At 39.1% G+C, this 17,129-nt stretch overlaps 1 protein-coding gene across 3 annotated transcripts in view; it reads left to right on the top strand.

Annotated features, from left to right (window-relative positions):
* IQGAP2 (IQ motif containing GTPase activating protein 2) overlaps nucleotides 1-17,129 on the top strand; it is a 196,588-nt gene that overhangs the window by 69,500 nt on the left and 109,959 nt on the right. The window contains exon 1 of one of the 3 annotated variants that reach the window (XM_089494495.1): nucleotides 15,712-15,760. The exons of the other annotated variants lie outside the window; for them this stretch is intronic. The gene's annotated coding sequence lies outside the window, so the exon portion shown is untranslated. Of the gene's footprint in view, nucleotides 1-15,711; nucleotides 15,761-17,129 lie in introns of those variants that run through there. 3 annotated transcript variants of the gene reach the window in all.

Raw genomic sequence — 17,129 nt, forward strand, 5'->3', positions numbered from 1 at the left:
GAAATTTATGCCCAAAATTGACTCCAAAATTCCAGGTCGAATTATTTACAGGTCAGTATGGTAATGTGATAGCAGCTCTTTCAGATTTCCCCTTGCAGAAGGGAGAGCAGTTTATTTCTCTCTTGAGCCAAGCAGAGAGTCCTGGGTGACTGACTGCTTTTAAACAAACAAATAAGAGTCCATCTCTTGCCTGCACTGCCACTGTCTAGAGAGTGAAGGATGAAACGAAAGCTCAACTGTTGAAGCAGAAAGCCTCAATTAGAGTCCCTCTTGCCACATGCACACATACACACACTGAAGTAGCCTGCAAGTTTTACCCTCAACTTATCCACATGTCATGGCAAAATCCATAATTTTGGCCCCCAAACCTGCCCTTGACTTACACGTGAGGTCGACTTATAGTCAAGTATATACAGTAGGTAGAATGGTAAGAAGCACTACTATTCTAGTGCACTACACTTAATCCAAACATTAAATAAACTGGCTTGGAATTTTTAGTGTTGTCTGTGTTCCTTGAATTTGCTCTCAGTCTAAAAAAGGGGTGGTAGATAAGAAACCTGGAATAACATTTTAAAACTTAATGCTGTTTTATTTTTCATTAAACTTGTATCCTGCCTTTCCACCAAATGGTGCCAAAATGATTTTGTCTTCTTGGAAATTTTGATTAGTGACTTGAAATACTACTTCTGTCTTAAAAGTGCTTATGTTTTACTTTGTTATTTTTAAGGTATGCAGGTTTAATCAGCTAAGGCCCCATTCAGACTGGCATCAAAAAGCTGGAAGGAACTGGGCTGATTCGGATGCCCCTCCCCCGAATCTCTCCGTTAGCAAGTGCCCACTACAAAAAGAGGGGCATTTTAAATCAAATGCATCCTGTGCCTGCTGTCAATCAAGCGATCGTCATGGTGACTTTTGCAGGGGCATTGGAAGTGTCCTCCTCCCTCCTTTTTTTTAAAGAGCCATGCACAAAATGCCCCAAAGTGTCAATTTTTTTAAAACCTCTTTTTTATGTGTTGTGTGTATGTGTGGGCATTTGGGTCAGATCTGCTCCTGTCCCCATTTTCAATCCCATGCAAGCTAATGCATCCCCCACTCCTTGCCCCCCAGAATGCCTCTTACACATGAAATAATAATAATAATAATAATAATAATAATAATAATAATATTTCTCACCTCAGAAATGCCAGTAAAGGATGCAATTGCCATGCATTCTTTTTTCTTTCTTTCTTTCTTTTTTTTTTTTTGCTTTTAAAAGCAATTAAGAGCTGCCTGTGAATTCAGTAGCAAAAGCATGTATCATTTTGTCTAACTGACAAGAGCAAAAAATGTAACATTCGCATTCTAGGATTGTAACATTTGCATTTGCAACATTTCCCCTTTGCTGGAAGCGAGCAGAGAAAAGGGAAAGTGCACAAGCTGCTAGCCCTGCTCTATCTATCTATAAATCTGCCTCAAGGAAACAAATCATGCGCATATTTGGTCAAAAATAATTTTAAAAAAATATGAAAAGGGGGGGGGGTGCCTGATGTGAGCTCCGTTCGTACCCTGCCTTTGACCTGACCTGACCCTTTTCCTCCTGCTAGAGGAGCTTTGCCATTGCCTTCCACTGAGGCTGAGAGAGTGTGACCTGTCAGTTCCAACTAAAGTAGACCCATGGAATCAATTGGGAATAAAATGGAAATGCAGCGCAGGCATTCCTGTAGCATCCTCATATAACACAAATAATAATAATAATAATAATAATAATAATCCAGGAGCAAGAGGAAGTGAAAGTAGAACAAGCAGCCTGATTTCCCTACATGCCCCAGCATAGCCCCGCAACCCAATTCCCCCTGGAAATCATCCTCCTCCTCCTTCCTTCAGACCCTCTCCTTCCTCGGGGATGCCCATTGACCCTTTCCCCCAGCTCCTTCATCCTCCTCCTCCTCCTGCTCCATTTTAGGATCCCCTCCATGGCTCCCTTCCTCCCACGGCCCCTTTCTCCTCCTCTTCCTCTTCCTCCTCCTTCATCACTTTCTCCACCCCTCACCTCTCTCTGACAGCCCTCTGCAGCCCAAAAGTCACCCCTGATTTCCCCCTTTCCTCCTGTCACCCTTTGCATCCAGATTCCCCTTTTTCGGCTCTTTCCTCCTTCTCCTCCTCCTCCCCCCTCCCTTCTGATGATGGGAGGGAATGCTCCGACCTCTGCCAGCCCCCTGACCCTAATCCCTTCCTAATTTGCCCCGATCATGATTGAGGGCAAGTTCAAATTTCGCGCAACCCGAGTCTTTTGGGAAAAGACGGGTTTTAGCCCGAATCTGGATACCTCAGTGTATGGGGCATTTCCTTGTGCAAGCCCTGACATGGATTGTGACGGATTCGGATCCAATATGAACTTCACGTGCAAGAATCGCTTTCAAACCCGTTTTTTTCTGTAGTCTGAATGGCCCCTAAGAGGTGTAAAAGAACTGGTACCTTGAAGATGAAAGAATATGGTGCTCCACTAAAATAACTCTTATTATCAGTATTGGCTGATTTTAATTGATCCAAATTGGATCTAACAAGACATATCATCAGAGATGAAAAGAACAATATATTACAATAGTTAAATGTTTTTATAAGCCACTTTGGACACAGTCATCTATTATGAAAAAAGCATATTAAATTTACTTTTAGCAATAAAGCAAATGGTCATAAGCCTGGATTTTTCACAATCAGTCTTGGGTAGCCATAGAATTTCTTAATAGCCTGTTGGAGTTCTTCAGTGAGAAGAACATTAATGGTGGGCACAGTTTTATGGGAAATTGATTTTCTGTCACCAGACTGGAACTTTGCTGTCAAAGGAAATCCAGTAGAGGTGAGCATTGGGTGTATTCAACCTTTGGAGCATGCTATCTCAAGAGATCCAACAAGTTGGGCCCCTGGGACGTCTGTGCACTCTACAAAATATCCTGAAGGCGAAATGACTTGAAGGGTTATGTCAGAGAATCATCTTCTGAAAATCATTGATTTCCTGGTCTTAAATAGAGGTCTGAGGCAAGAGTTTGGAACATTTAATTTTTGGACTACAACCCTCAGAATTCACCAGCTAGCCTGGCTGTACTTTCTGGAGATTCAGGGAATTCTAGGAAAACCCATTTCCTAAACTCCGTAGAGAAGGCAGAAGCAAATATCTTACTTTTCTTTTGGCATGCACAATAGTAGATTGTAATATATGTGCTGTTTTTACTAACCTACTGTCAGTATAATTTGGAATTGTTAAGTTGTCTGCAATGCAATGATGGCAGTTTGGTTCAAATACTGATTTTAAAAGGTTTGCTAGCACATCTGGAATCGTATTTTCCTGTTCAACTTCAATTTTCATAAAGGAGGTACCATTAGAAGTTTGACAGACATTCCTTCACAGATGGAGGGTATCCACCATGGTGCAATGATAATATGCCTTTAAAAATGGTTATGAAGCTAGTTTAGTCTGAAGTTTTTTCTCCAGGGTCTAATTTGATCTGCAAAACCTCCCATTACTCTTCGGAAATGGTGAAAGAGAAAACAACTATTTTGGCTCCCTGAACAGAGATTGAGTACTTGCTTGGCGACTAGAATAAAAATACCTAATTATAAACTTTCTCCAATTGATGGAAAATCCAGGTGTGCAAATATAGGATTTAATTTCATAGTAAGACCATATTTGATACACTTACAACTTGACACAGTGATTGAAGAATTTGTGTCCAAAAACCTGCTGATGTCAGCCTTGTCATCTGCAGTGCTCCTATACTTAACAGAAAAAGATAGGAGCTGCATGTTGTACTGTGAAATCCCATCAGTGGCTAGCACGGAAACATAACCACAGGAATAGTTCAATTAATTTGATTTTATGCCTGAGACCTCTACATAAATTTATTACTGAAGAGGACAACAAATTTACTACTTTCCTATTCTCTGAAGAAATAAATTGTTTCAGATCTACTCCTCAGTTTTACTATTTATACAAGTGGAGCCTCCCTTATCCAAAATGCTTGAGATCAGAAGTGTATTGGATTTCAGAGCTTTTTGGATTTTGGAATACATTTGATCCTTTGTTTTTGTGAGGGGTCCGTTCTGTGAAAACGGAGTTTTGTATATATTGAAGCTCCATTGGCCTGAATATAGGTGTGCGGCTGTGTGCGTGCGCGCGACTCGGACATATGCCCCGTTATTTCTCCCTCCGTTCATCCTTTGCGCATAAGCGAAGGACATGGATTCCAAAGCTGCGAGAATGGAGGGAAGACTGTATTTGCATATACATAATGTGGTATCTTAACGATGAGACCTAAATCTAAAAATGCAATTCATTTATGTTTCACATGTGCACCTTATGCACATAGCCTGAAACTTATGTTATACACAATATTTTAAATAATTTTGTGTAAGAAAAAAGGGTGTACCCTGAACCATCAGAAAACAAAGGTGTCAGCAAAGGTGTTACTGACTCAAGCACCCATGTGGATAATTTTGGATTTTAGAATATTTTGGGTTTTGGAATTCTGGATATGGGAGACTCAGCTTGTATTTAATGGTCTGCTTAAATGGATTTACAAATTACAGTTGGCCTTCCTTATCCACAGATTTTTTTATCCATGGATTCAAACATCCAGGGCTTAAAAATATTCAAAATACAAAGTATGAATTCCAAATAGCAAACCTTGATTTTGCCATATTACATAAGGGACACCACTTTGCTATGCCATTGCATTTAATTGTATTTAAATGTAATTTGTTATTCATGGGGGGTCCTGGAACCAAACCTAAGCAGATAACAAGAGCCCACTGTAAATATTTGCTTCAATGTGTGGTTGCTTGAGAATGTGATTCTGCCTGCCATCATTTGATGCTGGTTTCCATTTTAAACTTTCTGTGGGGAATAAAAGAAACTACACTGGATAATCCAGATATTTATCCACCTAAGTCTACTCTTCAACACTCCTTTTCTGTTTCTGTTGATGACATTTCTATTCGACCAGTCCAGCAAGCCCATACTCTTGGTTTTATTTTTGATTCTTCTCTGTCGTGTATCCCCCAGATCCAGACCACAGCTAAGGCATGTAGATTGTTTTTATACAATATTGCCAAAATCCAACCATATCTCTCTGCCTCTACTGCCAAGATTCTGGTCCATGCCCAATTGGTATCACGACTTGATTTCTGTAACATCCTTCTGGCTGGGCTTCCTCTTTCTCACCACCCATCCTTTAATTTCTATCCAGCATTCAGCTGCACGCATTATTACATCTGCCCACTGCTCCGACCATATCTCTCCTTTGTTGGCATCCCTTCACTGGCTCCCCCTTCCTTTCCATATTCAGTATAAGCTCCTGTTGTTGACTTTTAAAGCCCTCCATGGGCTGGCCCCTCCTTATCTATCAGACCTTCTTTCTCCTCACCTTCCCACTTGGGCCCTCTGTTCTGGTTGTCAAGGTCTGCTGTCTCAGCCCAGGATTTTCTCTGCCCCATAACGGATTCATCCCTTTTCACTTGCTGCCCCTCACTCCTGAAACCTCCTTCCCCCACGAACACGGCTCATCACTTCTTTAACTAGTTTCAAAACTGAGTTGAAGACCATCCTGTTCAGAGAAGCGTTCCCAGGCATTGCGTGACTACTATTTGCTATTTGATGTTTTTAATTTGTTGCCTGTTTTACTGAACTCTTTTCTGTATTGTTATATATTATTTATATGTATTATGCTACTATTTCTTAGATTGTATACCATGGGCAGATTTACTCGTATCTATTTCATTGTTTGTATGTAGAGTGCTGTGCAAATCTACAGCGCTATATAAATAAAGCATTATTTATTTATTTATTTATTTATTTATTTATTTATTTATTTGATATATGCTTCATCTAACTTGCAAATGCCCTCAGGGTAATTTTCAATGGAAAAAAACCTTAAACAATAAATGAAACAACGAAAACAATAATGTTGCCTATTAAAATATGAAGATATTAAAAACCAGTGAGTAAAACTGATTGAGCACCTACCAAAAGAAGTGATGAAATAGCAGTGTTCACATGTTTACTTTGCAAATAATAAGGTGCCCTGGCAAAGATATGATTCTTGCATGCCACAAGGAGCATCTCTTTCTTTGATCCCACCAATGGCTTTCTTAGTAATCAATCCAAGTTACAAAATGTACTGAGACAAATAATTTCTTCCTGAAACACACTTCCACCTATCATCATGTAACCCTGAACATGCTGCAAACACTGAACATTAGTTTGGTTAATTAGTATTGGCTACTGGTCACTTGACACTCGTCAGAAAATAGCCCAGTAAAAAAAAATCCTTTGTATTGTGTACTAACCCAACTTCTTAGCTGCACATGAGGTTGTGATGTCTCCTTTATAATCATCAACATACTTAAAACCTGGTTTGGTAAACTTGCTGGGTAGGTGTGTCAGTAATGAACTATGCCTGGATTCTGGGATAAAGGCCTTAGAAATGCCATCGAGTGACTTGAGAATGTAGTTCTGCATTCTTGTTTCTCTGGTCTAAATCTAGCACTCTGTTCACTCTGTCATACTGGCTGTCAGGCCACTGACTATCCTACCACTGCAGCACACTCTATTTTCAGTCTTTTATCCATGATCATGTGTAGCTTGACCAATTTGTGTGTTCAAGGACTGAGCTTTGTTCAGTTCTGTTACTGAAAACAAATTCCACAGCTTTAAAAGTATATTTTTTGATACCGTGCTTTACTAGGTGGATCTTGGGGTTCCTGTCGGAAAACCAAAATAATTCCTGTCAGCTTGAAGTCTGCCCACCCCACCTCTTGTTTAGAATTGTTACATTTTAAAGCAAATATGCAGAGAAAAGAGTAAGTTAGAGCTTGGTGTGCTTTGGCATATATTATATCATCTAGAAAGCATCTTTGAAGAGCAATAATTAAATATAGTGAAGAGCAGCTGGAGCACCCTTCACAAAAAGCAACTTAACTGGGTTTTATTCATCCCCCCACTGATACATTTGTAGCAACAATGGAAGGAAACCTGTCTTTCTCGATGTATTTTGAGGCTTAGTATGCCACAAAGCAGTCACAATATTTAGATGGCTACAGTTGCTATTGTCAGTAAATCGAATTGTTTACTGTGTTCTACACCAATATTTCACCCATTTTGTTCAACATGTGACTTTAAAACTATCTTTGAGCATTGTGTTTTGTGGTTTTTCATGCACCAGTCAGTTTTAGTGATTAATCACATAATAATGTACTTTTTTTCTTTTGCAGCGCACAACAGTATGTGAATTAGACTCTTAATAGCTTTTTAAAAAAGCCTCTTCATCCACCTGGGGATGTGTATAATGCTTACTCTGGCTGAATGGAAAACACAGTGTGGGCTCCAGGCATACTTGCTATCAAGAAGTAACTAAAATAACACATAGTTTCTATGAATTCCAGTAATAGCTATTGAACCTGATAGAATTCACGAGTAGATTTGATACAATCAAACTTGGGTGCAGTAAAGACTGGGAGTGATTATCTTATTAGTTTTATCATGCCAGCTCAGATCACATATCACTATGTATGTCTGAAAACTGTTTTTCCATTTTAAGAAAGAAGGACCATCTGGAATATGAATAACAGATTGTGCCCCAGTCCTCTTTCAGGTGTGCTCCCAGCAGTATTCTGCTGTCAGTCTGTCAGGTTGCTGTCAGGCTGGTACAGCTGAATGGAAAACTTGCTTTCTAGGAAATGCATTGATAACAATAGAAGATTTTTTATTGGTTCTTTCACACATAATACATAACAAATACATAACAAATCAGTACATATTCCACACACAAATCACACAGATAAACATAAATAAATAAATATTCAAAAATATTTCAACAAACTACTGGAAGCTCTTCCCAAATGTTGAGATGCCAGCTTAGACCATCATATTTTAGTAAACCTTTCTTGAAATAATAATAATAATAATAATAATAATAATAATAATAATAATTATTGTTATTATTATTATTATTATTATTTTCCCACCTCTCCCAGGTGGATCGAGGTAGGATCACAACCTAATTTAAAAACAATACAGAATAACACACAGCACTTCAATAAATACATAACAGTTAAAAATTAAACAAGATATCACTGGCAAAACTAAGGTTCAGGGAGGTGGATTCGTGTCTTACAAAAGATCAGGTGAGTATGCTCACCGGAAGAGCTCCGTCTTAACTGCTCCCCTGAAGGAAACATAGAAAAAGAATTTGTAATTAAATTGTAACTTTTCCCTCTTTTTAAGAAAACTTTTGCAGACTTATTATGTAGAAAATTCACAAATGATATTTTTGCAGACACATTTTCCTCTGTGCAGAAAATAATATTTTGAACATTTTAGAATATTCTTTCCATAAAATGCAAATTTCACGGTATGTTACTGAAGACTATCCCAAAGGAGAGCAGAAATCAAGAATAAGTTTTTTTTAACCTACCTAATACTGTATACACTGAGAAATATTTCAAAGGTGAAAATCCAAAATAGGAAGGCAGATTCAAATAAAACAATTGTTCCAAGCCACAACATGGGGTTTGTGAAATACAACCACAGGGTGTGAGGATGCAGAAGCTCTTCCTGATCAGGAAGAATAGCTGCCCAATGAACCAATTTACAAAAGTGTATGATGTAAAAGTGTAAGCCCTGGTGGCGCAGTGGTTAAATGCCTGTACTGCAGCCATTCACTCGAAACCACAAGGTTGCGAGTTCAAGACCAGCAAAAGGGCCCAAGCTCGACTCAGGCTTGCATCCTTCCGAGGTCGCTAAAATGAGTACCCAGACTGTTGGGGCCAAATTAGCTTAATTGCTAATTAGCTTATTTGCTGTTCGCCGCTATGATCTTTGGAATAGCGGTATATAAAATAAATAAATAAATAAATAAATAAATAAATAATATGATGCAATTCTGAGCTGGAATCTATGATACTGATGCCCACAGGGACAAATAAATAAAAATTGGGGAGTTTTTTAAATCAAAATTATTCTGAACAGGGGGTATTGTGTGTCTTGTGGCTGAAAGTAGAAGGTGATACATGGTGTTTTCCTGCTGGTGCTAGTTGGCTTCTGTGGACTCAAGAACAACTTTGAGGTACAGAGAGCTAGGGTCTTAGTTGTCCATGTCAGTATGTCTTGGGTACTGGTCTTACAGAAAGTTCCTAATTTAAATACCCATATCTTACCAACTCTTTGGGATACAGTGGCTTAAGTGGTTAAGATGCTGACTCTGTTAATTGCAAGATGGGCAGGTTGGCAGTTCAAGGCCCAAGTACTGCATGATGAAGTGAGCTCCCATTACTAGTCCCAGCTTCTGCCAACCTAGCAGTTTGAAAGCATGCAAATACAAGTACAGTGGACCCTTGTTATCTGCTTGGTTTGGTTCCAGGAGCCCCCGTGAATAACAAAATCTGTGTATGCTCAAGTCCCTTTAAATACAGTGGCATAGCCAAATGGTGTCCCTTATATAAAATGGAAAAAGATTTGATACTCAAAATTTATACTTTTTTTGAATATTTTCAAGCTGTGGATGCTTGAATCCATGTTTAAAAAATCCAATCCGAAGATATACTAATTTGATACATGCTGAATCATGATGGTAAGAAAATATTGAAATCCTTTATTTTCCAAAAACATTAACATTTACATGAAACCACTGGGAGAGATCATCCGGAGACACGAGTTGCGGTGTTATTAGTATGCTGATGACACCCAAATATGTTTTTCTGTGTCTCCGACTGATGCAGTGACTAGGGATGGCATCTCTTCTCTAAATGCCTGCTTGGAGTCGGTAATGGGCTGGATGAGGAAAAACAAACTCAGTTTGAATCCAGAGAAAATGGAAGTACTAGTGACAGGCTCTCCCGGTCCGGGTAGTGAAATTTGTCCACCTGTCCTGAATGGGGTCACGCTCCCCCTGAAGGACTCAGTCCGCAGTTTGGGGGTGCTTTTGGACTCGTCGCTCCAGTTGACTTCTCAGGTGAATGCGACGGTCAAAAGCACCTGCTACCAGCTTTGGCTGATACACCAGCTGTGACCCTACCTAGGCCGGGGAGACCTTGAAACAGTGGTACATGCTCTGGTAACCTCTCGGTTGGATTTCTGTAATGCGCTGTACATGGGGCAACCCTTGTACCAAACCCGGAAGCTTCAGCTAGTGCAGAATATGGCAGCAAGGTTGGCCACTGGATGTTTCAGGGCTGACCAAATAACACCGGTTTTGCAAGATCTCCATTGGCTGCCTATTCGCTTCCATGCACAATACAAGGTGTTGGTTATAACCTATAAAGCCCTAAATGGCTTGGGCTCAGGTTACTTGGAGGACTGCCTCTCCCCATATAATCCGCCCTGCACACTTAGGTCAGCCAGGAAGAATTTGTTGAGGATCCTGATGGCGAGATATGTGTCAACCTCACAAAGGGCCTTTTCCATCTTGGCCCCTAGGATCTGGAACACCCTTCCCGATGAGCTCCGCTCCACCACCTCCCTGGATCTCTTTAAAAAGAGACTTAAGACCTTCTTGTTTCGGCAAGCCTTCCCAGATGCTCTTTGATATCATGTGACTCCCCCTTATATGTACTGTATTATCGACTGCACTCAGCTAGCTTGGATTTGATGTAATGGTTTTAATTTGTATAATTTTAATGTTTTTATTGAAGTTTTATTTATGTATTGCAATTTTTAGTCTGTATTTTGTATTTTGTTATTGCAATTTCTATCTGTACACCGCTTTGATCACTGCAGAAAAGCGGTTTATAAAAATAAAATAAAATAAAATAAAAAACTATTATGTTTCTATAAGAGCAGAAAACTTTGTATGTACAGTAAAAAAAATGCAATTCATAACATACAGTAGTCTCAAATCTGATCCAAAGTGTTCCTGACAGCATTCATACCAGTCAGAAGGCACTGTGCAGAAATTTCCTCTTTCCCTACTTAACCGATCCCTCCCACAATAGTAATCAAAAGATAAAAAACCTGTTGGGCAAACATGAGGTTACAGAAAAAAGAACACAATGTTTGATGCTGGCACCCCTGTAAAACTCTGCATCTGAGGCAGGGTGACTCCACAATGAAAAGATCATCTGGAAGCATCCTGTTTCCTTGGAAGTGTTTGCTGCCAAAGCTGTGAATCATTCCTGACCAGAATGATCCCTTACCAAATATATCTGTATTGATTCTCTTGTGCATTTGGGGGTTACATTTGATGAGTCCAGCATTCACAGTCATAATTTGATTCCATAATGACACCAGAAAAGGATTGCTTGCTTTTTCTGGAAGCTAAAATAGGGAAATTAATTCTAGTATAACAGCAGCCAGATGTAGAGTGTGTATTCAGTTTTATATATAATCTGATATAAACCTACTGCTTTGCCAGAGCATAATCTGTCATCTGCAATTTTGTTTGTTTTGTAACTGATTCCTAATAGCTAATATCAATCTAAATTCAGTCACTTACATGTGTTGCATTAAAACAGCAAATGAGTGGTGAAATTGTTTAACTGTTGCTAATGATTTAATCAGAATCTCAGGGTGTGCATTTGTTGGGTTATTTTTGGGTTTTGTTTTGTTTGTAGCAGGTACTGAAATTGCTGTTGATAATTCCTTCTTTTTTCAAAAGTATGTTTAATTTCACTAGCATGCAGAATTCTCCTCTCCTTGGAACTCACCAAATCTTGCAGAATTAATTGGTTGCCATGGGTACCCTTTTAACAGCTACCTGGTACTAGGTTGCAACTGCTGTCGAATCAGGCTGAACTTGTTTAGCTCTGGAAACGAAGGGGATAATTTTGGCCTCTGTGCAGCTGTTGTTATATCTTGTGGGGCATGTTGCTATGGCACTGATTGCTACAAGCAAAGAAAATTTGAAAAAAAAATCTAAAATATAGATGTTGAGTGCCTATATTAGTTCTTTTTAATACCCTTAGTATTTTTTGTGTGTGTCACAACACCTTTAGGTATATGTTAGTCTATCTTGCTTCAATACAAGATTTTTGAAACACTATTGTAGTGGTATGTATTTTGTGGTTGCACTGACATGGGACTAAGACATGTTCCTTAATGGGGTTTGTTTGTTTATTTGTTTTGCTGGAGTTTGAAAGCTTTACAGTAGGGATTTAAAAATAAAGGTGCATAATCTGTAGAGGGCATGACTGGAATATTACAATGTCCAGTAAAGACTACATGCACATACTGCTGCTGCTGTTGTTAACTTATTTTTGCAAGATGGGGATTGAAAGTGGCTTGCATATTTAAATGCTTTACAGTTAAAAACATACAAAAAGTCAACATTAAAACCAAATTAAACCATTAACCATTTTTAAAACATGCAGTACACATCATCATGCCAAAATATGATCTCAACAATATCATAACAGAATTTATTGACAATATAAGGAACAGATTTGTACTACTAAGCATAATAGACCAAGAACCAAAAGAACTATGGTCTGAAGCCAGAGACATAATAAAAGAAGAATGCAGAAAGATACTTTCAGTAGATGAAAAGAAAGAGAAGAAACCATGAATGACAGATAAAATGCTGCAAACAATGAAGGAATGAAGACAAGCAAAACAAAAGAGAGGTAGGAACAAGCTAAGAACCATGAATGCAACACTACAGCGGTTAGTGTGAAAAGATAAAGAAAAATACAGTTGGTCTTCACTATCCTTGTGGGATCCATTCCGGACCCCATTGCGGATACCAAAACCTGCAGATGATCAAGTCCCATTGACCCCCAATGGCAGTGTAGCCACGCAGCTGTGCCGCCATTGGGGACAATAGGACTGAAGTCCTCTCTCCTTCCTTCCTTACCTTCCCCCTTCCCCCTCTGAGGCTTGTGCCCCAGGCTTTGCTTGGGAAGTGGCGGCTGGAGCCCCATTGGCAAGAAGGAGTCAGAGCTGGTGCCAGGGCTTGGGTTTCAGAGCCTGGAAGTTCCATCCCAGGAGTTGGGCCTGAGGGCAGGGGGCTCCAAGTCCCAGCACCAGCTCCCTCTGGCAAACAGGGCTCCAGCCTCTACCTCCCAACCAGCCCCAAAGCCAAGCCTCAGAGCAGGAGGGGGCGGGGGGGAAGGAAGGAGGATTACTGGTATGAGTTTACAGGACCTTAGCAGAGTACTGGAGAACAGGGAGTCTTGGAGATGTCTCATCCACAGGCTTGCCATGGGTCAAAATCAACTCAATAATGGTTAACAACAACAAACAAGACATGCAAATAAACAGATGTAAAAGATTACACAATATAGTTTAAAATAATACAGCACTTCACAGCTTTTGTTCAAAACTTTAGATTTAAAAGCCTTTTTGAAGTAAAATAAAGTCTTTGCCTGCAGACATAAAGCAAAGCAGTTGGTGACGTTTGTCCTTTCTTGTCTTTAAATGCTCTTACAAGATGGGAGCTCAACAACTTGGCAGGTTCTCATCCTGAAATTTGTAGAAATAAAAACTTGGGACACCCATTCAATGATCTGCTTTGCTTGGATGTTTAGGGAAACTGGAGTGCTCAATTGTTGGGATTGTAATGGTATATGTTTGTCATTCCACCCTTTCCTCTGCTCAAGTACATGAACATACAACTCCTACAAGCATCTGTAGTGCTTGAAAGTTTAGATCTGGAATGGCTAATCTTCTCCAGGAAATTACCTGGGATGTCCAAGAATTATTTATTCATTTCATCTGTTTGTTTGTGCCCCAAGAACCAAACTAAAGATACAAATCTTTCTGTCAGCCTATAGCTGTGCTGCACAACACCCAGCCCCCTGCATATCATCCCTGGCAGGAAATATTTCTTTATGTAGTGTGGAATAGATAGTGAAAGATTAGATCAAATGTACTTCTTGATGGAGGCGTGAGTATTGTGTTGCTTTCTAGAAGGGGTTGAATTGTAGCTCCTAGCAGTACTGGCCAATGTGGCAAAGAGTAAAGAATGCTGGGAGTTGAAGTTCAACCACATGTGGAGAGCCACACAGTTCCCTTCCCTGCTAATGGGTTATTGAGCCCAGTACTTTACCATCTTATGGAATATGAATCACTGGGAGCTGTATTTCTAACCACTAGAGAAATGAAGTTTCAGTATGTGGAGTTCAATGCTTCTTTTAATAGTCAGCTAGAATTCTCATGTGATAAGCACTGGAAAGTGGGATGAGTGCTAATTATGAACAATATTTTCCAAGCATTGGAACAATGAATGTCCTTTTTTATTCACAAACTTGACGCTGTTGCAATCGCCTTGGTATTTCTGCTTTGCATTTGAAACAGGGTCAGTGGGTAATGTGTCCATATTTACTGGAATAAAATAAGTGCGTTTGTATTTTAATATTGCAGGCATTTTAAAGTACAGCTTAATACCTTATAACAATCTTGCATTAAACATGTCTTATGATGGCCTTTTTACAGATGAAGGTGCTAGTGTATTGCCAGTGCAAAGAGAATCATAATCTTCTTGTCACAATTGGTGGTGATTTTTTTTAAAAGCATCTTTGGCTTTATTGTATCTCTAATTTTAATGCCTCTAAGTATCGATGATTTATTTCCCCTCTGTGTAGTGTAATAACTACATTCATTGTAATTCTACCTTTGTGCAAACATACGGTGCAAAAATAGATAGATAGATAGATAGATAGATAGATAGATAGATAGATAATGCTCCACTGTAGAAATGTGGCTAAAAGAGTGTCTCAGGTGCTAAATATATTATGCTTCTTATAGGCAAGCATAGACTGGCTGGGCTTTCAGTTGATACAGATTTTTTTTCTAGGGCTGTAATATTCTGTGTGTAATTTACCAAATTCTAGAAGTATGAATTCTTGTGATTGCCTCTGTCTTAACATTCTGAGAATCCAAGCATTTGTCTTTGTTCCTGTAACTGGCTCAAGAAAGTTAGTATGCTTTTGCTTGGAGCAAATCAAAATACAGCTCATTTTGAGAGCATGGATACGTTAGTAAGAATTGTTGAACTAATGTTTAATATACTCATTGCATTCAATAATCATAAAACCACTCTTCCCCACAAGACCCCACTTCAAATAGCTGAAGCAGAGCTGTTAACATCTTGTAAATACTAGCAGTGCTGACTGATACTACTAAAGAACCAAAGTAAATGTTGTAAGAACAGCTGGTGTTGGAATAGTAAACAATGGTAAATGCCTTCAGTGGAAGACATGAAATGTTTTTGCAATGTGTTCATGAGGCTCATATACATACTCATAGGAGAAAACTTTCCACTACTTGTACAGAGGTTTGATCTCTTTACTATGCCAAAATATTTTCCTTGTTCAGGCCTCAGAACATATCAAGCACTTTACTTTAGTCTCTACTTTAGTCTCGAAAAAGTATGAAGTAAGCGTACCTTGGAGTATTGTAGAAATAAAATCCCAGTTACAAGAGCCATCTCGAGAGGATCCCATCGTGCGGCTAGTTATGGCCCAACATGTGTAACATGTTAATTATAAACACCTCATTGGTCTGCAAAAGAAGTATTTGTGTGTGTGCCTATCACTGTTATATTGATAGAAAACATGTTCTGCAGGAATGGGCTTCTCATCATGGAGTTATTGTGGCAATTAAGTCAGGAAACCCAGTGAACACCTTTCTACATCTCTGACAGTAAACATACAATAATAAAATAAATAAGATTCTACTGCCCTTTCATGATGCTTAAATTTTTTTTGCTGCCTCAGGTGGACGCCTCACTGCCTTGATCATAGGACTATCCCTGTTTATTACAGTATTGTGGCAGGTGAATGGGAGCAGAAGACAGTGAGTGATTACAGTTCTACTGCACTCCTATTTACTTATTTATTTGTTGAGTTGCAGCTTTTAAAGTACCCTTTTCTTCCATATAGTTACATTTAGTTTTTGGCCTGCAGTTCTAGACAGTGTCACCAGCCATGTAACTATGCAGCTTGTTGCCCCCTTCATTTCTATCATGACCTTTCTCCAAGCAACCTACAACAGCAGTCCTGTTAAGTTATGTTAGGTGAAAAGAGTGATATATTTTTCTAACTCAAAACAAGACATTTGGCTTGTGAAACCTGTTATTTGAAAGACTGAACTGCAGTGTGACTCTTCCTTGTCCTGTAATGCCACTAATTTTGGGCCAGCATTAATGTAGTTTTGTATTAATTGGTGGTCTTTCCAGTGATGTATAGCCAGGAATGCCCTCCAGATGTTATAGGTGGTAACCCCTGTAACCCCTGTCTGTTGCCCATACTGGCTGGGGTACGTGGGAGTTACAGAATACAGCAGTTTCCCCCCACCCTTGCATTAATCATAGGATTAATGATAATTAGATTTCTGACCAGGGAATGATCTGAAGACATGTGGTACAGTTCTGTTGCTGAAGCTAAGCAGATCTGACCTTGTACACTTCCTTGATGGAAGGCCAGCTGGGAACCATCGGGAAGTCCCTCTGAGCTACAGGAAGACAGGGGTGTAAATAATAACCTCCTGCTGCTGCTAGTATGATCTGATTTTCATATACCTTAATATATCAGAGAGGAAATGTTTGATTTCTTTGCTCAAGCTAATCTAAACGTGATTTTTTATGTACAATGTGTTTTTATATTAGAGGAAGAGGATATGTATGCTACCTGAAATGGAGAGTTAATTATTTTTTATTATCTTCTCCAATCAGTGAATAATTTGGTTTCTATTGATATTCTTTACTTAATCATATTCATCATTGTCATCATACAGAGTGCCCATTTAGTGTGTTTTCTAGAGATAAGGAGCCTGTGAGCCTCATTCAGGCTTGAAGACATATGAATTTATATGCCTGGGATTCTGTATTTTCAGAAATTAAGGAACAAACTTTTCTGCCTTTTCTAGTTCCATTCAGAGGGCTACTCCATGGCAAAACTGTTACCATCTCATCACTTATGGAAAAGATTCATTTGAGAGTTTGGAAACCCCTTCCTCCTCCATTGCATCTCAAGATATCATGCAGATAACACAGATTTAAGACCAACCCTTTTTTTCATTTTCTGTTCTTCCTGTTTTTTTGTAATATCTTGCTTGATAAAGAAGAAATCTGGAGACCTCAAAAGCTTGCGTTTTGTGCCATTGTGTTTGATCTCATAAAAGACTAAATACAATAATTTTAGATTTTGGTATGAAAATAGTTCTC

This window comes from Sceloporus occidentalis, unplaced genomic scaffold (assembly GCF_023333645.1).
Source record: "Sceloporus occidentalis isolate IW3139 unplaced genomic scaffold, rSceOcc1.0.p SCAF_1, whole genome shotgun sequence".
Lineage (NCBI taxonomy): Eukaryota > Metazoa > Chordata > Lepidosauria > Squamata > Phrynosomatidae > Sceloporus > Sceloporus occidentalis.